Raw genomic sequence first — 14,628 nt, 5'->3', positions numbered from 1 at the left:
CCTGGCCGTCAAGACCAGGGCAAGGAAGAATAGAGAGATTAAACTCAGACTGCTGAAGATGAAATGCTTTGGTCAACTTCTGAGTCAGTGACCAGCACCCCCCCTCTGCCCCACTCCCTGTACATCTACCTCAGTGCAGTCTTCCCCTAAGTAAAGGAAAACTTTGGATGCTTCAGGAAAGGCTTCCAAAAAGAGACATATGGACTCTCACCTTAAGGAGCCAGCTCCAAATAAGTCCATCACCGTTGAGATTTACAGTCTCCAAAGCCTCAACCTCTCAGCTCGTTACCGTTGAGTTGGAGGACTCCTCTGCCAGTACCGGTCGGGGCGCAAAGTCCTGGAGCTTGAAGTACCCTCTATCAGCAAAAAGGTCGAGCACAGGCATTTGGGACTGGCGGGTTTGAGCTCAGCCCTGCTGTCGGTACCTGTGCATTCAGCCCAGCCATTGGTACCTATGCCTTCAGCACCCTTGGCACCAAGCAAGCAATGGTGCCAGACATCAGTGATACTGTTGGCTTCTGCAACCGTGTCCTCAGCTTCTGTGTCAGTGCCAATCCCCTTCTTGGTACCATAAGAATGTAGATATACAAAGGACCTCTCAATAATGGATGAAATGGAGTCCTTTCTTCTTATGGGTACGAAGCATCTCTTGATACTGAGACCCTGATCTCTGGGGTATGGGGAGCCCACCGCAGTGCCCTCATGATTCAGGGTAGATGTACAACTCAGGAAACTAGTCTCTGCATCAATCTGTTGGAGCTCAGGGCTGTCAGGAGCACTTGCCTTCATTATTACCTCTCATTTGGGTCAAATCAATCAGGGTCATGATGGATAACCTATCCTGCATGTTCTATATCAACAAGCAGGGAGAAGCAAGATTTCCCCTCCTTGTGTGCCAAAGTCATGAAACTATGGAACTGGTGCATAGTTCATCAGATCCAAATTTCAGCTTACCTCCCAGGCATTCAGAACACCACAGCCGATGTCCTCAGCAGGCACTTCTCACAAGGCTATGAATAGGAGCTAGACACTCAAATTCTCCACAGTATATTCCAAAGATTGGGACTGCCATAGGTGAAGCTCTTTTCCACCTCCAGGAACAGGAAATGCCCTCTTTTCTGCCCAAAAGGGGGTCTGCGCTGCCATTCCTTGGTAGACGTCTTTCCTCCAGTTCCTCTGATACTCAGGGTGATGAACAAGATCAGACAGGATGGGGCCAAAGTTATCCTTATAATGCCAGTCTGGCTGAGACAAGCCTTGTACCCTTATCTGCTTCACTTATGTATCCAACCATAGCTCAAGCTCCCTATCATTCCCCATCTCCTGTCGTGTGCTTCATCCCAACCTAGTGGTTATCTACCTAAGGGTTTCTTCATGGTTCACAGGGTTAGAATCCTCCTGTTCTACAGAAGTTGGGGCAAAAGACATATCTGGCTTCAAAACTAAGCTTGATAAATTTATGGAGGGGATGGTATGATGGGATAGCCTAATTCTGGCAATTAATTGATCTTTGACTATTAGAGGTAAATATGCCCAATGGCCTGTGATGGGATGTTAAATGGGGTGGGATCTGAGTTACTACAGAGAATTCTTTCCTGGGTGTCTGGCTGGTGAGTCTTGCCCACATGCTCAGGGTTCAGCTGATCGCCATATTTGGGGTCGGGAAGGAATTTTTCTCCAGGGCAGATTGGCAGAGACCCTGGGTGTTTTTCGCCTTCCTCTGCAATGTGGGGCACGGGTCACTTGCTGGAGGATTCTCTGCACCTTGAAGTCTTTAAACCACGATTTGAGGACTTCAGTAGCTCAGACATAGGTTAGGGGCTTGATACAGGAGTGCGTGGATGAGATTCTATGGCCTGCGTTGTGCAGGAGATCAGACTAGACGATCATAATGGTCCCTTCTGACCTTAAGGTCTATGATTCTATGATTCTAGGTGTTACTGAGTAGTAGAAAGAAGTCAATCCACAATACTTACCTAAAGAAATGGAAGAGATTCTTCCACTGGTGTTGTCATCGCTGCCTCCTGCCTGATTTGATGCCATTTTCAGTCACCCTGAATTATTTGTTCGAAGTTGGGGTTTTCAGTTAGTTCAGTTAAGGTCCATTTGGCTGCAATATCAGCCTTTCATCCTCCGGTAGAAGGATTCTTCATATTTGCTCACCCAGTATTGTCTAGGTTTATTAAAGGTTTGGGGAATCTCTACCTGCAGATTAGATATCCCACCCCAATCTGGTACTCAATTACCATATGAGACCTCCATTTGAACCAACGGCAACCTGTTCTCTGCTCCATGTGTCTATGAAGATGGCCTTTGTAGTAACCATCATGTTAGCCCATAGGTTCAGGGAGACTGGAGCCTTGATGACAGATTCCCCACTTTATGGTAATCTACAAGGACAAGGTCTCTTTATGTCCCCACCCTAAATTCTTACCTAGGGTTTTATTGGAGTTCCACCATAATCAATCCATTAATCTACCTGTGTCCCATCCCCCCCACAACCCCCCAAGCCACATACTTCTCTGTAGGAGTTCTGTTTCCATACCCTGGATGTTTGAAGGTGTTTTGCTTTCTACTTAGATGGGGCCAAGCAATTTAGAAAGTCACCTAGGCTGTTCATCTCCTTTGCAGATAGATCCAAGAGGTTCATGATCTCTTCTCTGAGACTATCAAGATAGATATCTGGGTGTATTATTGTTTGTTATGATGCTGCAGGCATTCATTCCCTCCAGAGGGTGATAGCACATTTGACCAGATCACAGGCAACATCTACGGTGTTACTTAAGTGTGCTAGTATCTGAGATATATGCAGGGCCACTACATGGGCTTCAATATATACTTTTTCGAAACATTACGCCCTGATCCATGCTATCGGATCCAATTCAGCACTTGGTTATGCAGCACTATCTTCAGTTCTGGACTCTGTTCCAAAGCTCCCTCCTCCATCTGGGGATATTGCTTGGAAGTCACCTGAAGTGGTGCACCCATAGGGACACGACTCAAAGAAGAAGAAGGGGTTACTCACTTTGTGCAGCAACTAAGGTTCTTCGAGATGTGTCCCCCTATGGGTGCACCACTACCTGCCATCCTTCCCCTCTGCTTTGGACTGTTCCCTAGGGAACATTTGGGTAGAGAAGAAGATGAGTGCGGTTCATCCATACACACCCAGTGGTGAGCTGGAGCTGGTTCACACCAGTTCGCTGGAACCGGTTGTTAAATTTAGAAGCCCTTTTAGAACCGGTTGTCCGGCATTCTAAAAGGGCTTCTAAATTTAACAACTGGCCAAAAGTGGCGCCTTAGGCGCCGACTTCGTGGGTGCTCCGGGGCTGGAGCCCCCACGGGGAGAATTCGGTGGGTGCAGAGCACCCACCAGCAGCTCCCCGCCCGGCCCCAGCTCACCTCTGTTCCATCTCCTCCCCTGAACGCGCCGCTCCACTCTGCTTCCCCCCCAGCCCCAGTTTCCCACGAATCAGCTGTTCGCGTGGGAAGCCTGGGAGGACTGAGAAGCAAGTGGCAGCTTTGTGCTCAGGTCCAGGGAGGCGGAGGCAAAGCAGAGGTGAGCGCGGGGGGGGGAGCACAAGGAGGGCTGCCCACTCTGCAGCAGGTAACCTGGGGCGGTTGCGCGCACAGGGGAATCGCTCCCCGCCCCAGTTCGCCTCCGCCTCCCTGGGCCTGAGTGTGAAACCGCTGCCTGCTTCTCAGCCCTCCCAGGCTTCCCGCGCAAACAGCTGATTCGGGGAGGGGGGGCGGAGAAGCAGAGCAGGGCGGCGCTTTCAGGGGTGGAGGCAGAGCAGAGGTGAGCTGGGGCCGGGCACGGGGCAGGGAGCTGCCGGTGAATGCTCTGCACCCACCATATTTTCCCCGTGGGTGCTCCAGCCCCGGAGCACCCACGGAGTCGGTGCCTAAGGCACCACTTTTGATGTGATCAGGGGAGGGGAGGGGTCAAGGAACACGGGGCGTTGGATGGGTCAGGAGTCCCGGGGGTGGGGGTGGGCCACAATCCCCTCGTGGGGTGAGGAGGGAACCGGTTGTTAAGGTTTTGGCAGCTCATCAATGCATACACCCCGTATAGCCTTGGTGTCCAGTAAGAGGAGGCATAGGGCACATACACAGGCCAAATGGACACAGCTAACTGCAAATCTGCAATCAAGGTTTCAAGATGTGCATGCACATATGAAGTGGAGCACCCATAGGAATACACATCTTGAAGAACCGTAGTTACTGCATAAAGTGAGTAATCCCTTCCCTTCAAATGCAGCACTGAATTGGTTTATAGTAAAAATAAAACAAAGTTATTAACAATAGGACATAGGATAAGTGATGCCAAGAAAAAGGAATAAAGTTAGAAAGGGTTACAAGCAAATAAAAGGGAAAACATGCATCTAAAAGTCTAAAACTTAATCTAGCAAGGTACAGGCTTTGTTCAAGATGGTTTCACTCACCAAACTTCCTTCTTCCCAGACATGGCTGACTTTCCCTCAGTCAGGACCTTCGACAGAAACACAAGATGCAGGCTTCCCCTGTCTTCGTAGGTGAAAAATCTTCACCTAAGCAGGTTTCTCACCTATATTCTGTTCCCAGAGTCTTCAGTCCCATCCCACCCCTTTGTTGTAGGACCCATCTTTTTCAGCTTGCAAGAGCTCTGTTCCCTTGTGTCTGTCTGTGTGGATGTAGTGATGGATGTCAAAGATGGCTTCTGTCTTTGCTTATATCTTGCAAAGTTCATTGACTTTGTTTGAAGAGGCAGGATGACCTCATACTGTTTTTCCCTTTCTGTGGGCTTCCCATCCCACTGTATGTAAATGGAGCTTCCATTGTTTTGATTTCATGCTAAATTTACACAGGAGACAGGTAAATAGCTGTGATGTTTAATCCTCTTTGAGAGAGTCCTGCTTTCCCTTTGTTTAGACGCAGACTGTAAAGCCTAATATCAATGAGTATCCATAATTCCTTATAAAGTTCAAATACATACATTTCACTATTCTATTAATCACCAGTGTGCCAGAGGCTTTCGTAAAACACCTCATGCAAACTTTTATAATACAGTAATATTATATACAATCAATTCTTTCAGTTGCTTATCACCGAAGGTTCAAACTCCTTGTCCTTATAGCTCAGATACATTTTCTCTTCACTGCTGGAAGCTGTCTCCTCCCCTGCTTCTTAGCTTGATAGGTTTGTTCACCTAATATACAAATGGACCTTCATTGGCTTGGCCTGATGACCAGACTGGTCAGAGAAGCAAATACACATTCCTTTGTCTAGGGCAGACCTGTTTACCAACTCCCCTGACATGCCTTGCTTAAACACACTTTAGGCCTAATTCCAGCATATTTCCATAATTCTTACTACATACGATGTACATACATCACACGAGAATATTAATGATCAGTGAGTTATTAGTTTTCCAGTAGCATATTACATGACCCCTTTAAGATACAGATTACAACCATAATGAGGTGGATGTAATGAGCATTTCAGGCCTGATGAATTGTTGACACAGAGTAGTGAACCACTAATGGGCCTTTGTATCACAATAGTGTCCTGTTGATGCTCTGTATTGCTCATATACCTTGTTTCTTCTGACTCTTTTACATCAGGCACGCTGAGGGCAGAAGCTCTGTGTTTGCCGGGTCCTGGCCTTGGCCTCACATGTTTAGCTGTCCCGTGGCCTTGGCTCCATGTGTGCCAGCTGTCTGCGTCTACTCTGCAGTTGTCTTTCATTTTGTCTCCACCACTGTCCTGAGTCTGTAGCTGCCTTGCATGACCTGTGTCCTACTGCAGCTTGGACAGTTGCCTTTTGCCATTGCTATTTGATGATTGGACCCAAACATGCTCACCTGTGTGTATTGGCCTTAGGTTGTTGACTCCTTTATAGTAGGCTGTCTGCCTAGCTTAATGGTCTCTTAAATGGTTCTGTGTCCTGCCTATCATCCATGCACTGGGCTGAAGCAGACTACCCCCATGGGAAGCAGAGTCTTGAACTCCTACCTATTCTCAGGCATGTCACCTAACTTCTCTGGGCCTGTTTCTCTGTCAGTTAAACTTTTTTTAAAAAAACTTTCCTTAGAGATTTAGCTAACATTTGTAAAGCAGTTTGAGATCCTCAAGCAAAAAGTACTAGAAGTGTAAAGTCTTTATTAATTATAATTTTTATTTATTTATTATATTAAATTTCTGTTGTAAGGAAGGGCAACCTGGGGGGTCTTTCTTTTCCATATTGGAGAATAGCATTTACAGTATTAGAAAAGGAATGGTCTGTTTGTTTTGATGAATGACCTGTTCAGCTTTCACACATCCCAAAGTATCCTGAATACAATGCTTGACTAGCTGTACAGTTTAGCAAAGTAACGGTGCTTCCTAAGGGCATGAGTCTCAGTGAGGCTCAGCAGTGCAGAATGAATGAAGATCCAAAACAAAGCCACAAAACTTTTTAGTCTCAGTAGACGAAACTGCTTAATATATTTGGCTAGGTGGAAATATATTACTGTCTGGTTATAACATTTAATCAAAGTCCTGGCAAGAGCTGAGGAAACACTTCTAGTCCCTTAAGAGTTTCACTCACCTCCCAAACATAGGTTTTTCCATGCAGCTGCACACGAGTACAGAATGAAGAGTGAGTTCTGCTGATAGTTATATTGAGAACTTAGTTGTTGCCATTACATTTGATAAACTGCCAAAAATACATTGGCATTCTTCAAACTCCTACTCGCATTGCTGTGTTGTCTTATAACCAGGTTAACGGCAGCTTTGTTGGTGCACTGACTTAGCCTGGAATGGCCTTATATTCATACTAATCACTCAGGGCTTGTCTACACCACACAGCTTTTAGCGACAAGGCTGTATCGACACAGCCTTGTCGCTAAAGTTGTAAACGCTCTTTGTTGGTACTTTGTCGGCACTTTTGCCGACAAAATACTTCCAGCCTTGCGAGCGGCATTTGCTTTATTGGCAGGAGCCGCGTGCACGCTGCCGCTTGTGTCGGCAAAACTTTTGTTTTTCTTGGGGGGGGCCTTTTATATACCCATGAAAGACACAAATTTTGTTGACAACTTCACAATGTAGACATACTGTCAGAAAGACACTGTCCGGTAGTTTAAACTGGATATAGAATTATTCACTTGTTCTAAACTGGTGTAGTGTTAGGTAGTGTAAAATAGGAGCCACACTTTGTTTCAGAGATGACTGCATTTCTGTAATTCCTGTTTAAGAAAACCAGCATCTAAGCAAATCAAAACACCAATGCTTGTCTGAGCAGTTTGCCTCTGAAGAATAGCCACAGAACCAAAACTGTGAGCGTATAATCCGTTACAATATACACATAAATAGAAGCAGTTTTAACTGAATTGTTATGACACCTACAGGGACCTGATTTTTAGACATACTTAGTAACCCAATTTTCAACTAAAGTCAGTGGGAGCTATGGATGGAAACTTATCACCTTTGATAGTCAGGCCCACGGGGTGCTCAGAAAAGTTGGTCAGTATTTTCACTAATATATGTGTACCCCTACATTTACAATGGAGTACCAAAGGATTCAGGCATGCAGTTCCCAATATTAATGGGTGTCCTCTGGCTAATCCCCCATGTACTATTTTGATGAATTTAGGGTTGAGTTTGTGAATCTCTCTTCAGAGTTCTCAGAGGGATTTACATTGGAAGCTCATTCTGTTCACCAGATATAAGACTCATTGCACACACCTATCTGATGCTTTGAATGAACTCAAAAATGGCTTTGTGAGACATGCACATTGCAGGAGAAATATGAGGAGTCATATTGGTTACAGATGGCTTTCCATCCCTTGAAAAAGAGCTTTGTAGCAGCTAAAGTGCTAATGAATTGCTTTCAGGTTCAGTTTATAAAAGGAAAAGTACCATTAGCAAGCACTCCCATCTGCAATGGCTACTAAGAATCAGGGTTTGTCTATACTTGGAAATTTACTGAAATAGCTATTATAGACTAATTATTCTGAAATTATTATTTCAGTATAGGCCTCAATGTGGACACATATTCTGCAATTAAAGGGTTCCCCCCGCCCCCCGAATTTAGCTTAATCTGTAATAAGAGGACACTATATTAATCATTCTAGAATTGCTAGTTTGGTTAATTTCCAAGTGTAGAAAAGTCCTTAGTCAGATTTGCAGTATCTGTCTAGATACTTATATGGCCCTTATCACCAGAGTATCTGAGTACATCACAGTGATTAATGAATTTATCTTCCCAGCACCACTCTGAAATATGGAAGTATTAATATAGTGCCCATCTATAAAAAGGGAAATAAGGACAACTTTGGGAATTACACACTAGTCAGCTTAATTCAGTACCTGGAAAAATAATAGAGCAAATAATTAAGCAATCAATTTGCAAACACCTAGAAGATAATAATGTGATAAGTAACAGTCAGCATGGATTTGTCAAAAACAAACCATGTCAAACCAACCTAATAGCTTTCTTTGACAGGATAACAAGCTTTGAGGATAGGGGGAAGCGGTAGATGTGGTATATCTTGACTTTAGTAGGGCTTTTGATACTGTCTCGTATGACAGTCTCATAAACAAACTAGGGAAATACAACCTAGGTGGAGCTACCTATCAGGTGGGTGCATAACTGGTTGGAAAACCATTCCAAGAGAGTAGTTAATACTGGTTCACAGTCAAGCTGGAAGGGTATATTGAGTGGGGTCCCATAGGAATCAGTTCTGGGTCCAGTTCTGTTCAATATCTTCATCAGTGATTTAGATAATGGCATAGAAAGTACACTTATAAAGTTTGCGAACGATACCATGCAGGGAGGGGTTGCAAGTGCTTTGGATTATAGGATTAAATTTCAAAATGATCTGGACAAACTGGAGAAATGGTCTGAATAGGATAAAGTTCAATAAGGACAAATGAAAAGTACTCCCCTTAAGAAGGAACAATCAGTTGCACACATACAAAGTGGGAAATTACTACATAGGAAGGAGTACTGCAGAAAAGGATCTGGGGGTCGTGGTTAAGGCTAAGTTCTAGTCACAGGTATTTTTAGTAAAAGTCATGGACAGGTCACTGGCAATAAACAAAAATTCACAACCCGTGACCTGTCCATTACTTTTACTATATACCTCTAACTAAAACTTGGGCCGGGGGGCCGCAGGTGCTCTGGGGGAGTTGGTGGGGGGCTCTGCAGATGCTGGGGGTGGTGGCCTGGGACCCCTGCGGATGCTGGTGGGGTGGCAGCATGCAGCCTGGGAACCCCGCTGGTGGTGGTGGGTGCGGGCGGCAGCACACAGCCTGGGACCCATGCTGGTGGCGGGGAGGGTGGCTGGGTGGTGGCATGCGGCCCGGGACCCCTGCTGTTGCTGGGGAGGGTTGGCGGGGCTGGGAGGCTCCCTACCTGGATCTGACCAGCAGGTCCCTGCAGCTTCTAAGGGGAGGGGCAGCCAGGGGGGCTCTGCGTGCTGCTCCCACCAAAGTGCTGGGTTCACATCTCCCATTGGCTGGGAACCGCAGCCAGTGGGAACTGCAGGGGAGGTGCCTGTGGGTGTGGGCAGCGCACGGAGCCCCCTGGTCCGTCCGCCTAGGAGCTGCAGGGACCTGCTGGTGGGAGCCGGGGAGCCCCCTCCCCCTGAGGTAAGCGCTGCCCTAGCCCTAGCCCTAGCCCTAGCCCTAGCCCTAGCCCTAGCCCTAGCCCTAGCCCTAGCCCTGAGCCTCCTCCAACACACCCAAACTGCTGCTGGCCTAAGAGCTGCCCAGCTCAGGTAGTCCCTGAGCCAGAACCAGCCACTGCAGAAGTCATGGAAAGTCACAGAATCCATGACTTCCATGACAGACACGCAGCCTTAGTCATAGTGGATCACAAGCTAAATATGAGTCAACAGTGTGACACTGTTGCAAAAAAAGCAAATATCATTCTGGGATGTATTAGCAGGAGTGTTGTAGGCAAGACAGAAGAAGTAATTCTTTCGCTCTACTCTGGGCAGATGAAGCCTCAACTGGAGTATTATGTCCAGTTCTGGGTGCCACATTTCAGGAAAGGTGTGGACAAATTAGAGATAGTCCAGAGAAGACCAACAAAAATGATTAAAGGTCTAGAAAACATGACCTATGAGGGAACATTGCAAAAATTGGATTTGTTTAGTCTGGAGAAGAGATGACTGAGGGGGGACATGGTAACAGTTTTCAAGTACATAAAACAGAGGTGAGCAAACTATGGCCCGCGGGACCCTCCTGCCCAGGCCCTGAGCTCCTGGACCGGGAGGCTAGCCTCCGGCCCCTCCCCTGCTGTTCCCACTCCCCCGCAGCCTCAGCTTACTGCGCCACCGGCACAATGCTCTGGGTGGCGGGGCTGCAAGGTGTTGCTGGGCAGCGCAGCTGCAGAGCTGTGGCCTGACCCGGTGCTCTGTGCTGTGCAGTGACATGGCTGGCTCCAGCCAGGCAGCACGGATGCCTGTCCTGGCACCCTGGGTGGCGCAGCTGTGGTGCTGCCAGCCTCCGGCGCTCCAGGCAGCACGGTAAGGGGGCGGAGAGCAGAGGGAGTTGGATAGAGGGCAGGGGAGTTCGGGGTGGTGGTCAGGGGGCGGGGGTGTGGATAGTGGTCGGGGTGGTCGGAGGGCAGGGAAAGGGGGGGTTGAATGGGGGAAGGGGTCCTGGGGTGGGGGAAGTCAGGAATGAGAGGAGGGGTTGGATGGGGTGGCAGGGGGCAGTCAGGGGCGGGGGTCTGGGGGCAGTCAGGGGACAGGGAGGGAGGGATGGATGGGGCATGGGTTCCGGGGGGCGCGTCAGGGGACAAGGAACAGGGGGGGTTGGATGGGGCAGGAGTCCCGGGGGGGCTGTCAAGGGGCGAGAAGCAGGGGGAGTTGGATATGGGGCAGGGGCCGGGCCACGCCTGGCTGTTTGGGGTGGCACAGCCCCTCCTAACCAGCCCCTCCTAACCAGCCCCTCATACAATTTCAGAAACCCGATGTGGCCCTCAGGCCAAAAACTTTGCCTGTCCCTGTCATAAAAGGTTGTTACAAGGAGGAGGGAGAAAAATCATTCTCCTTAACCTCTGAGGTTGGGACAAGAAGCAATGGGCTTAATTTGCAGCAAATATGGTTTAGGATGGACATTAGGAAAAACTTCCTAACTATCAGAGTGGTTAAGCACTGGAATAAATTGCCTAGGGAGGTTGTGAAATCTTCATCATTGGGGATTTTTAAGAGCAGGTTAGATAAACACCTGTCAGGGATGGTCTAGATAATATTTAGTCCTACCATGGATGCAGGGGACTGGAGTAGATGACTTCTCTTGGTCCCTTCCAGGCCTTCGATTCTATGATTCTATGATGATGATTTCAGCAATCTAGCCTAAGCACACTTGCCCACAGACAAGTGCATGAGCATGGGCCCCTTGCTGAAATCGTGGGAGTCATAGTGCAGCTCCTTCTGAGCTTGACCATGCCTCCGGCTTCTCAGACAATGCCCCCTTTTCTGACAGCATCTGGAGCCTGTGTGCTTCACTCTGGATTTTGCACAGTACAGCCCACACAAGTCCTGGTTCCCCAGTGCCTTTCACTTTGAGCAGTCACTCACACCTATGCAAAGTGAATGTAAAACTGCACTGAATCAGAATGGTAGAGGTTGCACACAATCTGCACAGGTGTAAATGACTGCATGAAGTGCAAGGCCCTGGAGAATCAAGCCCCAAAGGTGCATAATAGCACTGCCTTTCCCTGTACTCTATGCAGCTTTTCATAGGGCTGGTGCAATTGCATTCTACTCCTCTACTGCCTGGTACACAAAGGACAGCATGATTGCGATAGTATTGTGCTTGTTGCTTTATATATGTTTCCTGATTGAATTGGTACGTTTTCCCCCCAACCATCCCACCTTCCTCTTTTTCTCTGGGGTCAGAGAGACCTCTGGACAGAGGCTATAAATGTTCTTGTTAAGTTAGGAAATGACAACTATAAATTCTAGAGAGCAGAGTCCGATCACCACTAGCCCTGTTATCGCATCCGCACCATCCAAGTACCATCTCTTTTTGGCTCATCCCTTTTTCCCTTTTGGTTGGAAATGAGTACAGCTGTTAAAAATGAAAACATGTGAGTCAGAATCCCAAGGCTGCAACAATTACAGTTCTGACTTCCTCTAGCCAAATCCATTCAAAGTACAAGCAGCAACACAGTCTAGGCCCCCTTGTGGTCAAAATGATTAATTTTTATACTAAAAAAAGCTTGTGGGTCTGACACGTGCTTAATTTTTCAGCCAACAAAATAGAATTAATTGTATGAAATGTATTGTTACCCTACAGTTTTAATGTCTTGGTGGGTAAGCTGTGACAAAAAGTGTTTTAAAACAAGGTTGTGGAAACAGAGAAATGGTTGGAATCCTGACTGGGACTGTGTTAAAGTTCATGTAGTTAGTTGCAGTCATGATTAGTGAATTATATAGAGGGAAGCACAGGTCTGGGGAAGTCTGGGGAACCCTGGAGTCTATTACCATTTCTGATACTGACCCACTGTATGACCGTGGCCAAGTTGCTTGACCTTTCTAGGCCCCAGACTAATTGGAAAATAGGGATAATACTTCCCTACTATCTCTCAGTGGTATTGTGAGGCTTTACTAATTAGAGCCAAAGCATGTAGAACTTACCCATGTGCAACTCCTGTTACTTTCAGTGAACGGTCTGAATGAGTAAAGCCATTAGGTTGTACAGTGTTGGCACAGCTGGTTCTGTACTCTCTGCTCCCCATCTTGGTGTAGGGGACAGAGAGCTGGCATCTCAGATGTGTGCACAGTGCAGCGTGCCCCACCAGATTTGCTGCTGCTGATGTAATTTAGAGCAGCTTAGGGCTGTTCTTCATTATGCCAGGGTTTCAGGCTGTATATGGCTCAGGTTCACAGATGTGGAAAGATAGCTTAAACACTTTCCCCACACCCTCTCCTCAGCTTTGCTGAGTGTAAACTTAACAGTTGGAAGTTTGCTCTTCCATAGTGGCTTTGATACAAGATCTCAAAGTATTATTATTGTTTATAATGCAGTAATGCCAAGGTTCATGGCCCTGTTGTGCTAGGCACTGTACAGACATGACTGTGTATTACTACAAGGGGATTGCCAACCCCAGATGTTTGAGTTCATGTTTAGTTTAGATTGGCATCCAAAAACTTAGCTGTCTGTCTGAACTTCATTGTCTGTGTAGTGGTCTGTGGCCGTCCCTCCCTGTCAGTCTCAGAAGGAGGCCATGCCCCCTCACAACAGTGTGCAAAATGGGGCTGGAAATAGTGCAAGAACAGTCTCGTTCTCATAGCTGATCAGCACTTTCATTCTCCAGCCTTGGATGAAAATGAGGAGTGAAGAGGCAATGTGAAAGTGAGGAAAAGCAATGGGAAATGTTAACCAAATGTTTTCAACACTCAAAAATAGTTCCATTCCAGTTCTGGGCAGTCTTCTCCAAACTGGTTAGCTTATTCCTATGCTTAAGATGCAGCAACAGGGGAAAAGAGCTTGCTCTCATGGAATGGCTTCAACCCAGAGAGACGCTTCAGGGTCTATAAGGACCTTTGCTGTGAATCTATTGATTTTGGGGACCTTTTAAGTGTCATAGCTTAACTCTGGTTTCATTTTTAAAAAATTCTTAGGTTGTTTCTTTTTTTCCAGCTTATTTGTATGAGCTATGAGGTCTGCCCTTGGTGCATGTGCAGAGCCCCCACTAATCCATAGAATTTTCCTACACAGATGAAAAGTAGCATATGTTCATATAAGAGATTTTACAGACAAGACTCATGTTTTCATTCCCCGGCCTTCCTCATAAAGCTTATTTATAAATATTAATGTCTTAAAAAAAACCTAGCAAAACTAATTTCAGTGGAATAAACATTCTTCCCCTTCCTCTTATTCACGTCTCTCATCCCCCACCCCTGTGTGCACGTTAGGATTAGAACTATTTATGCTGAAAGTATCCTGTCTTGAAAAGGGGGAACTAAGTAATGCAACTTCATAATCTCCTCAAGATGGTAATCCTCACAGAAGTGGTACTTATCCATTGGGAAGGCCACAGCTCTTTTGGTTCTCAAAGAATCTTGGCAAAGTGCTGTCTTAGGCCCAGACCCCTATCCAAGCACAGAGCTCAAGCAGTTGGATTGTGCTATGGAATTTCTCCAGGGCTAGAGAAGATGGAATATTTCCCATGGGTCTTGGAGAAAATACACCCACTATATGGCTGCTACTCCATTTGCATCTCCCATGTGAAGGGAACAGCCAATGGACCAAAGTAGCTGATGTATTCATGACAGAACAGTTCATTGCAGCTATCTTGAAAGTGCTTTGTGGGGTTGGACAGAGAGCAGAGACAATAGCATGGGATGTAACTTGCACTCTGTGACTGGTCATCTACAGTTTACAAAGAGCAAATACTCCAAACTCTCAACCTTGTCCATACCGCAGCCCCCTTTTGCACACTAGAACCTCCCCAGGACTCCTTCTCACGTAGCAATATATGGAGGCCAGGGTGGCCATGAACTGCAGGTGTAAGCAATAGTGGCAATGGATAGTTACCTGACAGGATATGTCTGTATAAAGTGTTCAGCAAATAACCTTGAATAATAGACTAGTTGTATAAAAATAGTCTTTGCAGGTAATGCATGAAAAAAGGAGGTCCTTAATTATCTA

General features: G+C 46.6%; 1 protein-coding gene across 2 annotated transcripts in view; it reads left to right on the top strand.

Moving 5' to 3' along the window:
• Window positions 1–14,628, top strand: part of NIBAN1 (niban apoptosis regulator 1) — a 119,791-nt gene that overhangs the window by 77,352 nt on the left and 27,811 nt on the right. The gene's annotated exons all lie outside the window — the stretch shown is intronic.

The sequence above is a fragment of the Chelonia mydas genome, chromosome 8 (genome assembly GCF_015237465.2).
Source record: "Chelonia mydas isolate rCheMyd1 chromosome 8, rCheMyd1.pri.v2, whole genome shotgun sequence".
In the NCBI taxonomy this organism is placed as follows: domain Eukaryota; kingdom Metazoa; phylum Chordata; order Testudines; family Cheloniidae; genus Chelonia; species Chelonia mydas.
Note: the sequence above shows the minus strand (reverse complement) of the source record. Positions and strands in the feature narration are given on the sequence as shown.